Source organism: Bufo gargarizans, chromosome 4, assembly GCF_014858855.1.
Source record: "Bufo gargarizans isolate SCDJY-AF-19 chromosome 4, ASM1485885v1, whole genome shotgun sequence".
Lineage (NCBI taxonomy): Eukaryota > Metazoa > Chordata > Amphibia > Anura > Bufonidae > Bufo > Bufo gargarizans.
Window position 1 is genome coordinate 212727565 of NC_058083.1, and position 23403 is coordinate 212750967.

Consider the following 23403-nt stretch of genomic DNA (forward strand, 5'->3'; position numbering starts at 1 on the left):
CTCCCCGCTCATGCTAGGTCTAAAAATGTAGGCAGGTCTTAATAAATGTGCCCCATAGTGCCTGATGAAAAAATGAATATATAATCTTTTTGTATATAGTGGATCATTCAGTTTAGAATAAAAAATGAATAAATATTAAATGGAAATCTATATCCAGCTGTTAAAAGAAAACTAAAATGTTACTCACCCCACAGTCATTTGCTCCGTCACCACACATTCCAGCATAATAACTAAGGAAATACAATGGGAATTATCATTCTATATTTGCGTAATATTCTGTAACTTTTTTGTATGTCTGTTTAATAAAGCCTCAAAAAGGTAACCCCTGTCCATATATCCTAATAGGTCTCTATCTTCTGAACGAACCAGCTCATCTGTGTATTAGGCTCCTTTTACACATATAGATGATCTGACAGTTCAGGAACAAAGAAGACACTTCTGATATCTATCAGATCATCCGGCAGAGATAAAAACTGCATTTATTTGCAGCAATCACCACCACTATATGGTGACAAGCTATCAATATAGTGATCCTTTTTCCCCACAGAGAATCATTATTCCTGTGCAGCAGATTGCTGTTGTGAGAAAACAATCTGCTGCTCAGGAACAATGATTTCCCATATGTTTGCTTGATAATTGGTCTGGGTGGAAGGACCTTTAAATGGTCAGTCATTTGTGTTAAAGGTTGGCATGCAATATACTACTATTGTACCGCACATTACTGATAGCTGATCCTTGGGATTTCAGGAGCCTGACCCATAGTGATCAGCTGGTCAAATGGACAGCGGAGCTATCGTTACAAAAAAAGAGTTATCTTCATGAGATAATATGTTTAAATGGATTTTCTACAATCTCAGGGGCTGATGCCTATAGCAACCAATCAGATTTCACAGTTTTATCTTCCAAAGGAGTTTTGAAAAATAAAAGGTAGAAACTGATTGGTTGCTATGCTATGCGACTAAGGGCTCATTCACACAAACGTGTGCAGCCCGTTGCCGTATTGCGGACCGCATTTGCGTATCCGCGATACACGGGCATCGTTCCATGTGCATTTCACATCACGGATGCAGACCCATTCACTTCAATGGGTCCACAAATCTAGAGATGTAGAATGGTGCAGAACGGAATCACGTAACGAAACACTACGCAAGCACTACGGAGTGCTTTCTGGGTTTCCGTTCCATGCCTCTGCACTGCAAAAAGATAGAACTTGCTCTATCGTTTTGCGAAACGGACGGATCACGGACCGATTCAAGTGAATGTGTCTGCGATCCCTATGCGGCTGCCCCACGGTCGTTGCCCATGCATTGCGGACCGCAATATGCGGTCCACGGCACGGGCTTCCCACGGTCGTCTGAACAAGCCCTAAGCCAGTTATCTTTAAGCTAGTTTTGATAAATCTTCCCCTTTGTGCTTATTCACATTTCCTCCATGTGCTGGCTGTTCTAAAAACGGAAAGAGCACAGACACATGTAGCACATGTCCTATTCTGGTCCATTTTTGAAGATCAGACTCATCTTTTCAAGTCTGAGAGTCAGAAATAAAAATAGAATGCATCCGGAAGCCATCTGTGTGTTATCTGTTTTTTATGGATTCATTCTTTGCAGATATAAAATCAGACACAGTCATGTTAATAAAGCCTAAGTTGATGTTCTACACTCATGCTACCAATTATCTACTATATTTTGTTGCCTGGAACTCCCCAAGTCAAGAAAACTGACCAAATACTTAAAACTGCAAATAAAACACCAACAAAAGGTAAGGATTTTTCTTTTCATTCATAATGCAAATGAACTATTTAAGACTGAGAACTTAAAGGGGTTATCCCATCTTAGACAATGTTGGCATATCGCTAGGAGAATGTTGCCGTAGAGAGTTGTGGCTGGAGGACCCCAGGGTCCGTCCACCACCAGACGCAGCTCCCCACCTCTCCCACTGAAGTGAATGGGAGTGCACCGCACATGCTAGGCCACTGCGCATGCCTGGCCAATGCTCCCATTCATTTCTGTGGGGCCGACGGAAATAGCCGAGCCAGCGCTCGGCTATTTTTGGCGGTTCCATAGAAATGAATGGTGGGCAGCTGCGCATGCGCAGTGCGCCCTCCTCAACTTTATCTGCTCCGTTCTCCTTGTAGGTGTGGGTTCCAGAGGTGTGACCCGCACCTATCAGACAATCCTAGCGATATTCCCCGATTGTCTAAGATAGGATAACCCCTTTAATTATTCTATACTAGTATAACTAGTACCTGTATATGTAATACTTGAATATGTGTTGAAAGGCAAATTGCTCAACAATACAACCTCACATATACCAGCTACCCAACCACTATACTTAAGTTTACTGAAAGAACTTACTCTATTTTCTGAAATTCCTCAATAAGACTGGATTTTTGTCCTGGACTCATTCTAGCAAAAATGGTTCCATTGAGAAGGATCTGAGAGCAAAGAATATTAAGATATGTTATCCATTCTACCTTCCTCCTGCAATCCTTTTATCATCCTAGGTATATGATCTGAGATGTAACTGCTACTTCTACTATACATATGCAGCTCTAAATGGCATAGAACCTAAATCAGAAAGCTTAGCATAAAAACACCTATAAAACAAAAAGGCTACTATACAGTGTTGTGAAAACATATCTTCCCTCACAAAAGAACTCAGACAAATATCTAAAGAAATGAAGGCCTCACTTGCCCCAGCTAAAGGGGTTCTCCAATATAATTAAAAATATTAGATGATCCCTGAAACAGCCTGAATTATTTTTTTAAAGCATTTCACCATCAGCATCATGATGTGTAACATTGGTCCAATCCTCCTGCTGCTCGGTTAAAAACTCCAGCAGAGACCTATATGGAACGTGACTCTGCAGCCAATCACTGACGTCAATGATCTTCCTCTGCGGAAAGTAATTGGCTGCATCGGTAATGTTCCAGACACTTGCATGCATTGTGCAGATCACAGTGTCAGTGATGTGCAGATTGGCGTGCAGGTATACAGCAAGAGGACCTAATTATCTTAGGCTATTGCAGGGCTTGGAGAACCCCAATAAGGTCAATGTGCACAATTTCACAATCTGAATTACACAGAGCAAAAATAACATCCTTTAGGGCTCTTTCACACCCTCTTTCACACTTGCGTTGTTCTGTTCCGGCATAGAGTTCCGTCGTCGGGGCTCTATGACGGAAGAATCCTGATCAGGATTATCCCCATGCATTCTGAATGGAGAGAAATCCGTTCAGGATGCATCAGGATGTCTTTAGTTCCGGACCGGAACTTTTTTTGGCCAGAGAAAATACAGCAGCATGCTGCACTTTATGCTCCAGCCAAAAATCCTGAACACTTGCCGCAAGGCCGGATCCGGAATTAATGCCCATTGAAAGGCGTTAATCCGGATACGGCCTTAAGCTAAACGTCGCTTTGGCGCATTACCGGATCCGACGTTTAGCTTTTTCTGAATAGCGTCCTGGCAGCCATGGTAACCAAAGTCCTGTTTGCCATGGTAAAGTGTAGTGGGGAGCGGGGGAGCAGTATACTTACAGTCCGTGCGGCTCCCGGGGCGCTACAGAGTGACGCCAGGGCGCCCCAAGCGCATGGATGACGTGTTCGCATGGCACGTCATCCATGTGCATGGGGCGCTCTGACGTCATTCTGGAGCGCCCCGGGAGCCGCACGGACGGTAAGTATACTGCTCCCTGCTCCCCACTACTACTATGGCAACCAGGACTTTAATAGCGTCCTGGCTGCCATAGTAACACTGAAAGCATTTTGAAGACTGATCCGTCTTCAAATGCTTTCAGTTCACTTGCGTTTTTCCAGATCCGGCGTGTAATTCCGGCAAATGGAGTACACGACGGATCCGGACAACGCAAGTGTGAAAGAGCCCTTAGGGAGTTGCAAAGTGTAAACCACTACTGAACAAAAGAACACAAGAGACCTCTACTGACAAGTTTTTTTCCCAAGATAGTTTTGAGACATGAAGCTAAATTGTTCCATATATATTTGAAATCTTGAACATTTGACTGCATAGGTCTTATGTCCATACCAATGGTATGTAAGTAATGCAAGGTCATATACAAATGCCCTTATACTCACTTTGGGAAGTAACTCATAGAAATGATTTACAATAACTTGATATGATTTTCCAGTCATAGCAAAATAAAAATGTTTTGCTTTGTTATCTGAGTCACAGATGTTGATGCTCAAGTCCTGTACATTAAAAACAAACATATTGAAAGTTATCACAATGTACTGTACTGTTTCGTATGATCCGCACTGCTCTATATTTTACCACTGCACACAAAGATTTTCTTCCTTATTGACAGAACCAATTGCCAGCATACAACTCACAGAAACCTCCACTATACCACCTTCCTGGTAGACTAGATATCTCCAAAAAAAATAGATATTTCTATATGGTGAAGTAATGAGAGGAAACTGACAAAACTGTTTAGTTATAATTACAAAAAGCTTTTGTTAAAGGGGTTGTCCGAGTTATGAAAAAAAAATAATAATATATATATAGCACTGAAATTCTGATGGGCACCAAAGTATATAACTAAGCTTAGCAAGTTTTATGCAAAAAATAAAAATAAAAAAATTGTCACAACCAGACAGCTGAGAAACTCTGACAGAAGCCTTTCAGAACCTCCTCCTTGAGTTCTCTTTGTTGTGCTGTTCAGTTACTCATCTCGTTAGCCTCTCTCAGCTGTCATCTAGTTGGACTGATTGCTTCCCTTTAAATTCCTCCCCATGGTGCATTACTGGGCGGCTTATACTACTTCCTGGAGTGTGTGTGCATGCTGATCTTGTTTTCCAGTCTGCTACTAAGTTAAGTGCTGAACATTTATCTGTTATTTTCTGTTTGCTGGATCCCAGGTGACCCTGACTCCCTCCGTGTCTCATGTAGGGAGTCGGCGGTTGTGTCCCCTCACTATTGTAGGGTGTTCAGGGGTTATATAGTCGAGGTACGTGGATATGCAACCATCCACCTCTCGGATCTTTGCATAGGCTGAGCAGCCAGGGAAAGTCTCAGGTCTTGTGCAGGGGTCTCCCTTTTGGTTCCTTAGCTTTGGATCCACTCAGTCATATATGCATGTTGCTTTGTCTTGTTTCCTGTACACCGTCCGTGACAAAAAAAAATAAAAAAAAAATATATATATATATATATATATCCTCATTTCCCTGCTTCTTTTCTGGCCCTTGTTTACATGCAATAACAACAATCTCTGCCCCTCCCCCTGCTCTGCTAAGGGAGTGGCTACAAGAGCTGCCCTGAGTGACAAGTCTGCCTGCTGGGAGAATCAGCAGCATGTTGTATGTGTAGGACTACAAGTCCCAGCTGTATAATGACACTGCTAAGGGAGTGGATACAAGAGCTGCCCTGAGTGCTGAGAGAATCAACAGCAACTTGTAAGTGTAGAACTACAAGTCCCAGCTGTATAATGACACTGCTAATACACACAGGAAATTCCCCCTACCTTCTTGTGCAATGCTCTCTCTAGTCTGTCAGCTCCTGTGCCCAGAATTGTCACTGGAAGCAGCTACCCAGTCTGTGTAGCTAAAGGGGTTAAGAATCCTAGGAGAGAGCAGACAGCCCGGCAGTGAAGGGGGGCATGGCCATCACAGTGATGTCTCGTTTACAGGCTTGTAAACAAACTTTATCAGAGCAGGGACAGAAGCTGACATCACGGGTCATGTGACCCTCAGTGAAACCTGATAAAACAGGCTCTGCAGGTAAAGTGAGTTATATGTAAAGTTGATATATTTGCCTAGTTAGGAACATAGAAAAAACAAAAAAATAACTCGGACAACCCCTTTAACTCACATATCATTAGCCCCGCTGATATTGATCTCCAATCTGTGCTCCACGATCGTCGCTGGCTTCCTGCTTGTTCATACTATCAGGTTTGTTAATGGTGTTGGCTCCATCGTATCCACAAGGTAGTAGGGCAAAAAACAGCGATTCGTGGATAGTGAAGCACCGTTGCTAAAATGTCTTAAAACCACTTTAATATACTCACATGTACATTTAAAAAAAATCTGCATGTCAAGGGGTATGTGCAGTGTTGAAATATAGAGAGAGCAGCATGGATCATATGAAAAAGTTTTACAATTTGGGGGACGGACTGACCCTTTGAGGATCCAGCAATGCACATAAAGGAAATATAGATAAGGACAAAAAAAACACTTTTAATTTTACAATATGCTGTACTGCAGAATAACACGACTTTCTACTGACTAGAATGACAGAGCTTTGTGTCCTTGTAAATTAGTTAAAATTTTCTGTATGAGTTGGCTTGGTTTATCCAATTGTATTTGTGTGTTCTTTAAAAAGGATTGGGTGATGATGGAATCCATATGTAGAACCAAATTAGAGTTTGATTGGCTAACAAGAGTACTAAAAGATCCGAAGTTGGTCTCTGGTTCTACTACAATAGGGCACAGTCCCTACAGGGACTGTACAAGACCATGCAATAATTTGATAGGCCTATATGAGTGCATTACATTAGCAATGATTCATTATAATAATGCTCTGAGAGGAGCTATGGACACCTTTGATTTGATATTTTTTTTACATATGTTCATGGTTAGCTTGAATTTTAAAAGATCCACTAGGTTTCAGTTTGCCGTCATTTGCTCCTTCATTTTTAGTCCCCTGGTATGCAATATGCAAGCTGTTCCTCATTTCAGTAAAACATTCTGAATTGGAGGTATGTGTGTCCCAGATGCTGCTGCCTTCACTGGCTCTCATGTATCAGGACAACTTTATTGCTGTACTGCTTTCTCCTTCTGCAGCCGAAAAAAGATCAGTTTTTCCTTCTGCTGTCAGTCACCGATGCTGAGCAGCGCATGATTCTCCTCTCCATCTAGCATTAGCAGCAGGTACCGTGTTTCTGTTTCCACTTGTATGCAACCTATGTAATTGTTCCACCTTAAGCCTTTTGTGGTCTTTCTTCTCTGTCCTCTTTGAATGCCCCTGCCTTGCTCTTTTACTGCTATTTACAACTTTCCTCCATCTGCTGCAATCTTTAAAGGATAACTGTCCCATTTAGACCCTAATTTCAATTTTCATATATGTAGTTACTAATAACATGATATTCCAGAATCAGTTACTATTAGACTGACTTACCCCATATTTAATAAGATTCAGCCCTTAGCAACCAGTCTGCATAAAACAGCAATTTCACTATTCAGTTAAGATGGCCGCCACTGCCCTCACCCTGAGGCTAATTCCGCCTGCACTCACTACCCATAATGTATTGAGCTCCTCACATGCACTAGCCAGTAACAATAGCCCCCCAACAGTGTCAGTAACCAGAGCCCTCCCCCCTAAAAGGGTTAATCTCCTGCAGCACAAAGGGGTCCTCTTACCACATGTTGCTTTCATTTATACACTGAGCAGATGCAGATCTCCCTTCCCTGGTCTGTGCTGCTCCAACTCTGCATTCTCCAGCTCTGCTGAGTGAGGGAGCGTCTGCCAAGAGCATGGACAGGGGGAAGTGTACACAGCCCAGGCACTGTTATCAGCTGCTGGGGAGGACCTGGCTTTACTCATTTACTTACAGTCCCTGGCTGTCAGTAATGTGACCCTGCACGCTGCGTGCTCCATCCTTCAACAGATAGACGGAACATGCCTAGCAACCCAATTTTAATCACAGGTAAAAGTAGGCAGTACAGGGAACATGTGGAATTAAGGGGTAATTGAATACACAGTGAAAAGTTGAAATAGGACCACCAAGGAGATATTAATCACCACAATCCAATACTCCCCCAAAAAAATATGACAGTTAACCTTTAACACTGAGAAAAAGCAGAGGAAGAGCAGAGAGTCTCCAGAAACAAGAGAAGTGTTTTGATGAAATTATTGCCTAAGCAGCACTACCAGCTAAGTGAAAGACTAACACATACTCTGTAACATGATAGATCATTTAGAAAGTTGCTTAATTGTGCTTACTTTTTCATGTAGGAAGCAAAAAAAAAATCTGTGTACAGGTGTCCATAGCCTTTATGATTATATCAAATATTGTGTACTTGCTTTTTTATTGTCTCATGATTGACCATTGTGGTACACTAATAAATCAGAACATAAAATATTGCAACTTACTTTTGATACGTGGCCATTTTCTTGAATTTCTTTACTACTTCCCCAAGCAATTGACGCAGGAGAACTTTCATCTGGAGCATTGGCTTCTATGACAATCAAGTTGCTGCCTAGAGGAATCATCCCAGAAGCTTTCCCAACAGTGCAAGCAGTCAAAAGATTGTCACCTAAGGAAAAAGCCACTCTAAATAAAATAATGATGTTTTCCAGCCCCCTCTACTACAACCCTATGAATGCTGATCCTATCATTTAAGTAACAGACTGATTTTGCTTTACATGATATATGATTTACTTTTATGTTATTTACTTCATTATGTGACACATTTTCTAAGTGACAGATTATGTATCCTTTAGGATCTGAACTGTCCGAACTGCTTTGACATATCGTATAGGGATGACTCAAAAGAGATGGTAAACCATTCCTGCATCTTTGTTAACCTACCAGTTATCATGACGGTTCTTATCTTTGCTTCTATAAGTTCCTCCAGCACAGGTTTTGTCTCAGGTTTAAGTTTATTTTCCATTATGAGAAATCCAAGAAATATTAAATTCGATTCTACATGTTCCCTATGAAAACAAGATGATGAAAGCAAGTAAATGCAATAATTATATAGTAATACTGAGTTGTGATGATTGGTAATTAATGTATGACAAAAACCTCACAAACTAACTGTAACACTATATTACTGTACCTCTCCAAGCTTTCTATGATCTGTATATTATTTGTAGCTAATTTCTTATATGCTAGAGCAATCATTCGGAAACCTTGTAGAGTATAATGCTCGAGTTCTTTGGAGAAATTTAATGGCACTGCGCAAAACAATAAAAATAAAATAAAATAAGCATGTTAATGACACAAAAGATAATATTTGTGGTCCCTTCCAACATATACAGTATATATAGTACTGTTCCATCCTGGCCCCAAAATAGTTGTCATTATCTACAACTATTTTATATCTGATCCTAACAGTTATGTAGAGTTCATGGTGAAAATGATGTGAACGATTAATTCAATCTATTTGACATTAAATTATCCATAAACAATTACTCAAAATAACAAGTTAGATTTATAGACCTTGGTAAAAATTAAGTTAAATATTTGTGTTGATCGAACATGCTCGGCCGAATGCCAGTTTGGCTCGAAAATCGCTATTCTCAGCACATCGCGGAGTTTGGCCTAACACTGCGTGCACAAAGGGATTTGAACTCCCAACCCTTTGTACATTAGAGGCAAGAACCTTAACCACTCAGCTATAAAGCTGAATGCTAAACTGTCAGAAAAACCTCATGGTAGTTTCTGATGTAGTGAGTATTCCTATTCAGCATAAAACTTATTTTATATTTCTGTGCAGGTTAACATGTAGCTCTATATAGTGTAGTGGTTAACCTACTTGCTTCTAATTTACAAGGTTAGGAGTTTGAATCCCGGCAGAAACACATATACATATACATATATATATATATATATATATATATATTATACACAGTGGATATAAAAAGTCTACACACCAATGTTAAAATGTCAGGTTTCTGCGCTGTAAAAAAATGAGACAAAGATAAATCATTTCAGAATTTTTCCACCTTTAATGTGACCTATAAACTGTACAACTCAATTAAAAAATAAACTGAAATCTTTTAGGTGGAGGGAATAAAAAATAAATAAAATAATGTGGTTGCATAAGTGTGCAAACCCTCTTATAACTGGGGATGTAGCTGTGTTCAGAATTAAGCAATCACAATCATAATCATGTTAAATAGGAGTCAGCATACACCTGCCATCATTTAAAGTCATCACAGGAAAAAATACGTGTAAGATTTTTGGTCTACAATGGTCTTGACCTTCTTAATTGATTTGAAATTACACAAGAAAGCGCCAAATCCCCACAAACATTAATAATAAAAACTCAGTAAAATGTCGCAAATTTGCATTAAAAAAGCATCAAAACTGTGAGCATTCCTACTCACTTCACTGAGGGGCTGTCAGGGTGTACATAAAAGAACCCCTTCCTCAGGAGCAAAAGATAAAATCATTTAAAGTGCCTCTGATTAATCCCATAGCAAACCATCAGAGGGATCTCATTGTTAAAATGTATCAGTTAGGAGAAGGGTACAAAAGAATTTCCAAGGCATTAGATATACCATGGAACACAGTGAAGACAGTCATCATTGAGTGGAGAAAATATGGCACAACAGTGACATTACCAAGAACTGGACGTCCCTCAAAAACTGATGAAAAGACGAGAAGAAAATTGGTCTGGGAGGCTACAGCAACATTAAAAGAGCTGCAGGAATATCTGGCAAGTACTGGCTGTGTGGTACATGTGACAACAATCTCCAATATTCTTCATATGTCTGGAATATGAGGTAGAATGGCAAGATGAAAGCCTTTACTTACGAAGAAAAACATCAAAGTCAGGCTACATTTTGCAAAAACACATCTGAAGTCTCTCAAAAGCATGTGGGAAAAGGTGTTAAGGCCTAATGAAACCAAGGTTGAACTTTTTGGCCATATTTCCAAAAGATATGTTTGGCCCAAAAACAACACTGCACATCACCAAAAAAACACCATACCCAGAGTAAAGCATGGTGGTGGCAGCAAGAGGGAAGAGGGAATTATGAACAGTTCCAAATACCAGTCAATATTGGCACCAAACCTTTATATTTCAGCAGGATAACGACCCAAAGCATACATCCAAATCAACAAAGGAATGGCTTCACCAGAAGAAGATTAACGTTTTGGAATGGCCCAGCCAGAGCCCAGACCTGAATCCGATTGAAAATCTGTGGGGTGAAGAGGGCTGTGCACAGGAGATGCCCTTGCAATCTGACAGATTTGGAGTGTTTTTGCAAAGAAGAGTGGGCAAATCTTGCTAAGTCAAAAATGTGCCATGCTTGCTGATTCATACCCAAAAAGACTGAGTGCTGTAAAAAATTCAAAAGGTGCTTCAACAGAGTATTTGTTTAAGGGTGTGCACACTTATGCAACCATATTATTTTATTTTTATATTTTTTCTTCCCTCTACCTAAAAGATTACAGTTCGTTTTTCAATTGAGTTGTACAGTTTATAGGTCACATTAAAGGTGGAAAAAGTTCTGAAATGAATTATCTTTGTCTCATTTTTATATCACAGAAACCTGACATTTTAAAGACATTTGTAGACTTTTTATATCCACTGTATATAAGTTTTTAGCCATAATATATTTACATATATTATTATATATTTAGAATATATAATATATTATCATATATGTAAATATATCATGGCTAAAAACATCAGTAGCAGTTTCCCACATATAATACATTCATATATATCAGAAGTATGATTTTATTTATATATATATATATATATATATATATATATATATAGTGTAATTATACATTTATTTTGTGCCATACATTTTTTACAATTACTAATAATAATCTCTATTTCTGAAATGTTTCTGCCAGGATTCGAACTCCCAACCTTGTACATTAGTGTAGTGGTTAACATCCTTGCCTCTATAGAGCTGCATGTTAAATAGCACAGAAATATTTTTTTTCAAAAGTATTCTGCTGAATAGGAATACTCACTACATCAGAAACTACTATGAAGTTTTTCTGACACAGTTTAGCATTCTGCTTTATAGCTGAGTGGATAAGGTCCTTGCCTCTAATGTACAACATTGGGAGTTCAAATCCTGACAAACTTTTCAGAAATTAGATTTAAATACACTGGGGTGTTCCCAAGCACTGACTCCATATATAGATATAGCTATATGTGGAGTCAAAGCAGGGACTCCTAAGCCTAACTAGAATCCCGACACCCTCCCCTCTGAGCAGCGGGTGCCTGCGGTTCTCCCACTGACTTCCACTGTGCTCGGGTTCTGGGTAGGACACCCGAGCATCGCGAAGAGTTCTACTCAATCACACTAGCACTTTGGTGCTCAATCAACACTACTAAATATGAAAAAGCAGGATTAAAGGAAAAAGTGAGCTGAAACAGAAGAATTACTTATTTAAATATTGGTACTGTGCTGTGCCTATTAATTTAGAATGTCAGAATAATGGCTCATGTTACGGCACACAAACAGCAGGTCCGTGTTATACGGGCCCTGTACATTTTTGCACCACATCACTCATGCAGACCCAATTACTTGAATGAGTCCGCAATCCGGAGGGTGTGGTGCGGAATGGAGGCATGGAACCCTACAGAAGCACTATGGAGTGCTTGTGTGGGGTTTTTCTCTGTGTCTCCGCACTGCAAAAAAAAAAAAACGTATTCTATTTTTTTGCAGTGCAGACGGATAGCAGACCCATTCAAGTTGTGTGGGTCTGGATCCGTCTGCCACATCCGCACAGTTGTTGCCTGTACATTGGAGACCACAAATTGCAGCCCACAAGGCACAGAATGGCTGGGCAACGGCTGTGTGCATGAGCCCTAATGTTGTAAAAGTCAAAACACACTAATGGGAGAGTAATCATAAAAATGAATACATCAAGGGTGACACAATATGTAGTAGGTATCACACCAGTATGAATAGAGTCTGATAATTTTTTAAAACATTGTATTCTGAATTAGTTTTTATACCAAATTTTCTCTACATTATGTATTTTATGCATAATTCACTTGAAGGAAATAATCCTGTTCTTATCCTACAAAACCCAATAAACAACCAAAAATGAAGGTTAAAAATGTATGCTCTCGTAGTAATACCTGTTTCTGGTGCACAAAATTGTTCTAACCATTTCTGGAGCTCCTTTCATAAAAACGAGAAATTCATTGCCTCCAATGACCTCAACAATGACTGACATACGCTGTAGACTGGATGAGAAAGGAAACTGATGCAGGATCGCTACACCTTCCACCGGAATCTGATTGCAAGATAATCAGTTTTGTCACAAACGCTGTCGTTGTACTGTTTAAGGCTCTGTTCACACTTTTGTTAACATAACAACAAGCAGAATAGTGTGATCTACTGTACATTTGTAGGCAGTAAAAATAAAAGTAGCTGATTCCAAAATTGATTTGTTACCATGAAGCGCAAGGAAATTCAGCTTCGTGGCGAATCAAATTTTACCTGAAATTCGGATCGAAGTCAATTTGTTTAGCTTCGATTCACTCAACATTAATTGCACTACTAGGATTTTAACATTGCATGCTGTTATAATGTATAATGTAAATGAATTAGAATGGCACACCATGCAAATAGCGCAAGGTTCTATGGTACTCTACAGCTGTATTGATAATGATTGCTACCCACACAGTATTAAACTATACAGTTGTGCTAAGGCCCCTTTCACACGAGCGAGTTTTTCGCGCGGGTGCAATGTGTGAAGTGAACTCATAGCACCCGCACTGAATCCTGACCCATTAATTTCAATGGGTCTGGGTTCATGAGCTTTTTTTTCAAGCATCAGTTCTGCGTTGCGTGAAAAACGCAGCATGTTCTATATTCTGCATTTTTCACGCAGCCCTGGCCCCATAGAAGTGAATTGGGCTTAAGTGAAAAATACATTGCATCCGCAAGCAAGTGTGGATGCAATGTGTATTTCACTGATGGTTGCTAAGAGATGTTGTTTGTAAACCTAACGGTTTTTATCACGCGCTTGAAAAACACATCAAAACGCATTGCACCCGTGTGGAAAAAACGGAACAACTGCATGCAATCCAAGACAAAACTGACTGAACTTGCTTGCAAAATGCTGCGAGTTTCACTGAACGCATCAGGAGCCAATCCGTCAGGGTCGTGTGAAAGAGGCCTAGGTGTTCCAGTAAGGACCATTTAGTTTTCTTTTCTTTTAATCCCTCAGAAGAACAGCAAAATAAACAAAAACAAAAAAACATTCTGTATTTTAAGCATCCGTTATGTTCAGTTATGCACATTTTGCATCCATTTTAGCTATTTCCATTTGAGATCTGTTATTTTGGATGCAGAAAAAATCCTACACAAAGTTTATTTTTCCGTCAGGCGGAAATGGCTAAAAGGGATGCAAAATGTGCATAACTGAGCATAATGGATGCTTAAAAGTACAGGATCAGATGTTTTAGGTATTTTTCTGATGGATCGGAAGTACAGAAAACTAAACGGTGATGTGAACCCAGTCAAACATAAATAATGATTTGCATTTAGAAATGATTGCATCAATTGTAAAAATTCGGAATTTGACGCAAAATAAAAGGAAAATTCAGATTCTACTAAATTCAAGTTTTAAGTGATTTGACTTGGTAGACTCAAGGAGAGAGAAACAATACAGGCAATGAAAGTTTTTTTCAATTCAAATAGAATCGATGTGTACCAAAATAAAATCACTATGGCCTTAAGATGAATTCAGACCCAAATGAATTTTAAGAAACTCACTCATTTATTTTTGTATTGCTACAGACTTACAGAAATAAATACTATACTTTATATTGCTGTATATACATATACTATACTATATACACCAGAGGAACATTTTCAATGCAAATATATTGTTTGAAAATTTACCTCTTCAGAATCTGGTCCTGGTTTAACAATTGTATATGACTGTGATTCCTCATCTTCATTGTTGACATCAGTGTCTTGTAGAACCTAAACACATTAATTATTGAGCAATAATCTCATTATATATATATATATATATATATATATACATACACTGCCTGTCCAAAAAAAAAATCACCACCTGAAATTAACTAAGCAAATAGGTATGAGCCTCCTATTGGATAATTACTGCATGGGCGATTATCTTTCAACTGGCAACAAGTGTTTTAACTCCAACTAGTGCAATGAGTTGCTTCTAATTTATTAAACAACCATGTCGAAAGACACATCTCGTGGTCATGGAAAAGATGTTAGTCTGTTTGAGTAGGGTCAAATTATTGGCATGCATCAAGCAGAGAAAACATCTAAGGAGATTGCAAAAACTATTAGAATTGGGTTAAGAACTGTCCAATGCATTATAAAAAACTGGAAGGATAGTGGGGACTGTCACGGGTAAGGAAGGTAGAGAGGAAGTGCACCCCCTAGACTGCCACCCTCAACCCTGTCCCTGCCTACTTGCACCACCCGCCCTAGGTGACGGGCGCAACTGGGCGACGGTTCCTGTCCTACATGTGTAGAGCAGAGCGAACAGAGAAAGAGAGGAACAGACAGCCAAGGCAGAAGGAGTTACACAAGACTAAGGCAAACGGGTAGACAGGGAGGTAGATAAGACAACAGTACCAAGTGATGGGAAAGGCAATGGCGGGTCAACTAGCCGAGGTCGGTCCAGGAGGTCACGTCAATACAAGGGACGAGGCAGAAGACGAAATCCGAGAACGAGCCGAGGTCAAATCCGAGAGATAGCGTAGGTACCAAGGGAGCGGGCAAAGCGAGGTCAGGAAACAAACAAGGTCAATACCAGAGGTCAAGTAGGAAGCAATAATAATAGTACACACAGCCCTAGAGACGAAAATCACAGGCAACCTGTAGCCAGCAGGCCGCCTGTATTTAGAGTAGGGAGTGAGGGTCATGTGACGTAGCCAGCGTCACATGACCGACAGACAGACAAGTCGAGCACCGAGTGATCAGCTCGGCGCTCAAGGCAGACCTAGGAGCAGGGAGCCTCCCAGCTAGCAAAGCTGCCCTGGGAACAAGGCCAAACACAGATCTTCACTCCCGAAGCTAAGCAGCAGGTCTGCGGCCGATGGGAGACCGACTGCGCCTTTGGCGCCCCGTTACAGGGGACCCATCGTATTCGAGGAAGAAATGTGTCAGGAAAAAAATCCTCAATCAATAATCACCAAAAAATGAAGCTGACTTTCGTATATATGAAAATCCCAAAAACTTTATTGTAAATATATATAAACAATACATACATGTATAATAAAAGAGGCAGCACAAGGTGGTACACACAGATGAGGAGCAGGACCCAAGGAGAGGCCGGGAGATCAGTGCACAAAATAACAGGGAAAAGAACAAAAGAATGTTAGCTAGGAGCTGTGAGAGACGTGTATCTGGTTTGAAACATTATTCTGTAGTACACATTTTTGTCCACAAGATGGCCGAAAGCCAGATGTTTGAGCCATGTGTGCATTCTTTTGTTTAAGGTAAATAGGGGAGGGGGAAGAGGGGATTACATTACAGTTTTCAAATATACCTATGAACACAGTTGTAGTTGCTGAAACCACTCCTATCAGGTTAAGGAGCCAATAGTCTCTTCTTAAGGAACACCCCTTTTGTGATGTCATGTCTGCTATTTAAGTCAATGTATTGTGAATAAAGGGGTGCGTCTCTTCTACCATGTCTCAGGGAAGAGAGAAGATGCTTTCATGAAACCACCTAGTGTGTCTGGTCTCATTATAAAGCAGTATGGTATACACATACTAATACTTCTCATTGATTTGGCACCACACAAAGAAGAAGGAAAGCGCATGAATTGCGCTGACAAATTTGGCGCCCAACGTGGGGCAGACAGCTTGCGTAACTTCCGATTCAAACGTCACGAGAGCGACTTAAACGGAACCATCAGACGAGATCATATGCTGGCAAGGTAAGAAAGCTTTATTTCTTACGAATCTCCTCTGAAACTTTCGCTTTTGTGTGTTCTCAAGAGTTGAATTGGTGTTATCACGATAGAAGGGTTCAAATTATAGCTGATCTGTCCGTAAGAACCCGTTTGAGTATTCCTTCTTTGTGTGGTAGAACATGCTGAAACTAAACGGAAGTTGTTAGACAGCTGAGTCGGATATCCTGTGACGTAGAATTGGATCCCAGCCAAGATTCTGACGAGAATCTGGAGAAAAGGGTTAACACCAATTGTCATAGGCAATTGGAAGTTATTAAGATTTTGTATCCCGGTGAATTGACTAGGGGTCTTCACTTTGAGAGATTGTGGGTTCAATACTATTATATCATTTGAGCTTTGTGCAACTGCACTTAAGTTAGTGGGTTCGGTGGCGATTACTTATAGTAATCGGATACCGTTTGAGCTTTGTGCAACTACGCTTAAGTTTGCGGGTTTGATAAGTAGCAATTGTTTGAGCTTTGTGTAACTACAATAATGGGAAATTCTAATGTTGCAGGACAGAGTGAAAAAAAAATGTTAACAGCAGCTCAGTTGATGCAAGAAAGAAAGGAAAAGTTTCAGTTAGGAATAAAAGTTGAAAGCATTCTGTCATACTAAGTAGCAGCGATTTCCGGTATTAACCGGAAATACGTAGTATTGTGTAAGAGTTCCCCCTAGAGGCTGCATATCGAAACTAAAGTTGCAGTTATGAAGTTAAAATCGTTCATGTGTGCAATTGAGATGCCAGAAACCGGTAGGTTAAATGAAAGTTTGTGGATAAGTGTATTGAAGGAAAAGAGAAGTTGGTTGAAGGATTATAATAGGCTGGTGCATACTGAGTTATGGTGAAAAGTGTATATGGAAGTGACTGAGAGAAATTGAAGTAAGTTGGAGAAATGGGCAGCATTTCTTATTGCAAGATGGAGGATTTTGAATCATACAGAGAACAAAGAAGTTGCCATGAGGCATCCCTTCCCCCACCACATCTGTTGTAACTTTAAAAAGTAATCCTGGGTCTTCTTCTGTCAGCCCCTCCTCTACACCATGTACTGGAATGTGCTCTCAAAAAGAACCCCTCCCATCTGTATTTTGCTATTACCTGCACATCCCCCTCTTGTTTTTAGGAATCAACTCCCCTCCATATGGGGGTTGGGGGCTGGTAATTAGTAATGCATCTGCAGACTGTGAAGATAATAAAGTGTGTTGTTTGTGGATCTCAAAGACAGGACACAATTCCTATCATAGTTCCCAGCACTGGATTAGATCCAGTGATGTCTGCAAAAATAACCTTTCCAAATTGTATGTTCCGATGGTTTAAAATGTGCCTTCAGAGATATTTTCCATGATACCAGCCTGCATTGGTCTCAGAGAGAAAGCTGTATGAGCTCATACTTATAATTCTAATTGATTTGGAGCCACACAAAAGAAGAAGTTGTGTCGTAGATTTTGCGACGACAGAGCATACCTCAGAACCTCATAGCAGCAACGCCCCAAACAAAATGCAAAGGAGGCGATTATAGAGATTGAGGTTAAGATGAAAGGAACAAGATTAGACATACCCTGCATGGTGCAAAGATCTCTCGGCCGACTCCTGACCCAACGCCGTTTCGCCAGTAAACCTGGCTTCTTCCGGGGATAAATCCTGAATGATCGTGATCAGTAATCACTTAAACATTTGGTGAAATTAAATTGAAGGAAAACAACAGTAGAACTCAGGGCTATGTTTAATAGTGAAAGTAAGAGCATTTCCACACGTACAATGAGAAGGGAACTTAAGGGATTGGGACTGAACAGCTGTGTAGCTGTAAGAAAACCACTAATTAGTGAGGCAAACTAGAAAAAAAAGGCTTCAATTTGCTAGGGAGCATAAAGATTAGACTCTGGAGCAATGGAAGAAGGTAATTTGGTCTGATCAGTCCAGATTTACCCTGTTCCAGAGTGATGGGCGCATCAGGGTAAGAAGAGAGGCAGATGAAGTGATGTACCCATCATTCCTAGTGCTAATTGTACATATTGTATATATATATATATATATATATATATATATATATATATATATAGAGAGAAAAATAGATGAGAAGCACACAAATCCAAGGTGGTGCAATTCCTTAAAACGGATCATGGACCTAGATCCAGCTGAATACCTACAAAAAGAGTCCAAGGCAGCACACAGATATCCATGAAAAAAAGGGTATTTATTCACCCATGTGTAGACAGCAACGTTTCAGCTCACTCTATGGCTTGACAAAGGCTCCATAGAGTGAGCTGAAACGTTGCTGTCTACACATGGGTGAATAAATACCCTTTTTTTCACGGATATGTCACACATATGTCCTGATCTAAATGTTTAATCAACATTAAGTGAGCTTATTCTGAAATTTATGATTCAGGAATTTTACATTAAAAATCTGAATTGAATTTTTCCTATAGCATGTTTTCCATTACAAAAGTTCAACATATTAAATCAATAAAACACAGAACATACCCATCCTGTACCCTGGAACATTTTCAGGTCCAGCGGGTCTCCCTGTATTTTGCCATCCAGGACAATCAGTGAATGACAACTGACCATTCCTCCTAGCAGCGGACTCCAAGGCAGGCTACTTCCAGGAGAAAAGTAATATCCTTCTTGGAAACTGCAAAACAATGCAGATATTATCACAAAAGTATTTTACAACTGAATCAGTACAATATTTACAGTAAGTCTGCTAGATTTAATGATGATCAATCCCAGATAAGCATAACTTCCAGATTTCTGTACATCAAAGTACATGAAAAAAGATTTATTTACTTATTTCTAAGAATTGTTATTGACCAGATAACATCCCCTCTAAAGGGGTTTTATGGGAGTTAAAATTGAACTCCTATATCCAGGATAGATCATCAATACATGATTGGTGGGGGTCTGACTCCCGACACCTAACCCTGCTGATCAGTTGATGGATGCATTCAAGTGACTGGGCTTGGGATGCAATACCAAACCAAGCCACTAAACCAGGCATCCTCAAACTGCGGCCCTCCAGCTGTTGTAAAACTACAACTTCCACAATGCCCTGCTGTAGGCTGATACCTGTAGGCTGTTCAGGCATGCTGGGAGTTGTAGTTTTGCAACAGCTGGAGGGCCGCAGTTTGAGGATGCCTGCACTAAACAATAAAGAGTGCTATAGCTGTTAAGATAATAGAATTTATTTGACAGTTTGCATTCCTGGTTCTTTGATGAGTTTGCAATGAAACACATTATCGACCCTTTGCAATTTCACTATGGTGGATTAGAAACATACTGTATACTGGAGTCTATACCCAACAATGTAAATCATTTGTCACCGTTTTGCCAATATTCATATATCAAAACTGATATTAGTTTAATTGATAGTTTAGCTTGCTGGTTGTTGCTTCTGTATCCTACATGGGAAGTCACCGACTCATGCAACATAATATGCACTTGAGGCTAGTTATTATTATTATTATTTATTATTAAAGCGCCATTCATTCCATAGCACTGTACATATCAAAAGGGGTATACATACATAATACAGACAATTGCACTAAGCATAAACAAGACGTGTTACAAACTGGTACAGAAGGAGAGAGGGCCCCACAATCATAGACAGGCTGCCTCAGGAAGGCTGGCAGTTATTTTATTAGGTGGTGTACCATAGTTATATGTGTCATAATTACAGTGGACTCTGTCCAACTTATCATTTATTAACACATATTTTTTATAGTTAATTTAAAAAAGCATTATTTAATCAGATGTGCAGCCTGATATTGTCTTGGAGCATCATAGTGGCTCTGTCCAGTTGAAATTTTTTTACAAAAAAAAACATTTTTTTCAATTGCATAGTTCATTTTAAAAGTTGTCATTTCATCAGAGCGTACCTGTAGCTGAACTTATTGTTTTTGTGCATCATAGTGGACTGTCCAATTGAACATTTTTGTCAGGCATCTGCCCCCAAAAAGGATAATTTCTGTACCTTTTTTTAGTTTTAAAAAGCACAACAAATCCTACAGTACAATGTGCTTTTTAAATAGGCTGATTGTTACCACCGGCTACCATACATTTACCCATAGCAATAAACTGTCACTTTGTGTCACATTATAATGCTGTGTTAGCTTATATATATATACGGTATATATTTACAGTACATGTATAGGAGACTGATAGGATCAGTCCTTTAGATAATAATCATATTCCAACATCACTTTATGACCAAAGAATTTGCCCTCACAGTTAAGATATATACCATATACTGTATCTTTAATGTACAGTATCTCTAATGTAGAGACATCAATGAAGGTTGTAGATTGTGTGTTGTCATATGCTAGTTTTGTTGATGAGTTTTTCCCTCTTTCCCTTTTCTCTATTTTCTTCTCTCATGTATAATGTATATTGGTTGAGTCCTATTATGCAGTGTAAACTCACCTCCTCTCATCTGAAGAAACAATACCCCATAATTCCATTCCATCTTCAGTTAGGGTACCTGTCTAGATAAATTAGGATTATGAATTATAAAGTCATTCATGTATATCTGGAAATGGTGCTCAAAAAACTAAGGGGGGAATTTATTATTTGTGAAGGTTTTGGTGTCAGTTTAAGTCTGTCATTGCTTTGGGAGATTACACCAAATGTATGAAATGGCACAAAATTATATTTTGCGCAAGTGCAATGTGGTGTACACCTATGCCTGTAAAAGTACACCAGGGGGTAGCCTGGTGTGGACATGTGACTTTCTGCAACTTTTGCAAATGCCAGAAATACAGTGTGTTCAAAATTATTATGCAAATTGGATTTATGTGTTTATAAAGATGTAATTTTTTTATTTTTCAATTAAATTAATGTATGATATTGTGCCTCCGGGTTCTTTGGATCGCTGAAATCACTCACATTATTTAGCAGGTCACAGGTTTCAAGCAATATTGGAAAGAAAAAGGATCTCTCTGCTGCCAAAAAGCATGCAATTCCTTGGACAAGGTATGAAAATATTAGATATTTCACAAAAACGTAAGCATAATCATCATACGGTGAAGAGATTTGTGCCTGATTCAGAGCATAGACGGGTTCGTGCAGATAAAGGCATAATGAGGAAGGTTTCTGCCAGACAACTTCATCAGATTAAGGCCGAATGCACACGGCCGTGTTCCGCGGCCGAGAGCGGTCCGTGGTATGCCGGGCTGGATTTCTCTTAAGAGCAGGAGCGCACAGCGCCATTGTTTTCTATGACGCTGCGCACTTCATGTCGCCACTACACTACAGTAATACACTATACGAGTGTATTACTGTAGTGCAGCGGCAGCATTAAGCTCACAGCATCATAGCAACCAATGTTTTGAGCTCAAATCATGAGGAGAGAGCTAGTAGGCCTCTTTAGGGTCCCTGAAGGTGTGAAAATGATCAAAACAAAGTATACAGACTTTCTGTCATGGTACAAAAAGAAGAACTGTGCCTTTTGCAGAAAATTTGTCATGCATGACAATACACCATCTCCTGCTGCAAAAATACCTTTGAGTCATTGGCTTGCTATGGCATAAGAGCAGATAAACACATGGTGTGGCCACCATCCTTCCCTGACCTTAACCCTATTGAGAACCTTTGGAGTATCCTTAAGCAAAAGACCTATGAAGGTGGGAGGTAGTTCACATCAAAACTGCATCTCTGGGAGCCCATTATGACATCCTGCAAAGAATTTCAAGCAGAAACTCTACAAAAACTGACACGTTTAATGGATCCAAGAAATGTAAAGGTGATATCAAAGAAGGGGTCCTATGTCAACATAAAACTTGGCCCGTTAAGATGTTTTTGATTAAAATAGCTTTTGATTTCAGTAAATGTGACCTCTTAAAGCTGCAAATTGAACAAATAATAATTTTCATTTCTTTCCAACCTATAAAATGTTTTGAAACTCTATTGTACATAATAGGTTAGAACAGTGCATTTAGCGTTTTTAAATTTTTGATAAAAATAAATACTGTTATCATTGGGAGGTTTGTTGAATAAAATTTGATTTATACTCTAACGGTTGATGACTTGAAAATTATACTGTCATTTGCATCGACCATCTAGGAAAAATCAGAGCAAAATATAATTTGCGTAATAATTACACAGTGTAGTAAACATAAAACTTCTCGGAAAACAAATACCACTATAAAAAGTGTCCAAGTATGGAGTAAGTGGGTAAATGTTTCACATTTGAAGCAGAAAAATACGTGCAACAAATCATATGACATATAACCGGAAAAAAAAAACTGATTTTGGGTGGGTTCACACTAGCGTTAGGGATTCCGTTATGGCTTTCCGTTATAACATGGTTATAATGGAAAATAACAGAATCCATAAGACGGAAGGACAGCTCTGTTCTTCTGCCAATAGACTTGTATTATGACGGAATGCAAAACGGAAGCCGTTAAAAGGCATTCTGTTTGCTCTCCATCCTAATAGAAGTCTATGGGAAAGCATAACGGATCCGTCTGGGTCCTGTTATGCAAGACGGAAAACAAAGTCCTGTCGACAGGACTTTGTTTTCCGTCTTGCATAACAGGACCCAGACGGATCCGTTATGCTTTCCCATAGACTTCTATTAGGACGGAAAGCAAACGGAATGCCTTTTAAAGGCTTCCGTTTTGCATTCTGTCTGGGCATTCCGTTATTTTCTGTTATAACCGGATGTTATGTTATAACGGAAAGCCATAACGGAATCCCTAACGCTAGTGTAAACCCAGCCATACCTAGAATGATAAATAGGGATGTTCGAATCGACTTTTTTCACATTCAAACTTTATTAGAATACTGTATGGA

The 23403-nt window shown here is 39.5% G+C and overlaps 1 pseudogene; it reads right to left on the reverse strand.

Moving 5' to 3' along the window:
• Positions 1-23403, reverse strand: part of LOC122934686 — a 261344-nt pseudogene that overhangs the window by 57752 nt on the left and 180189 nt on the right.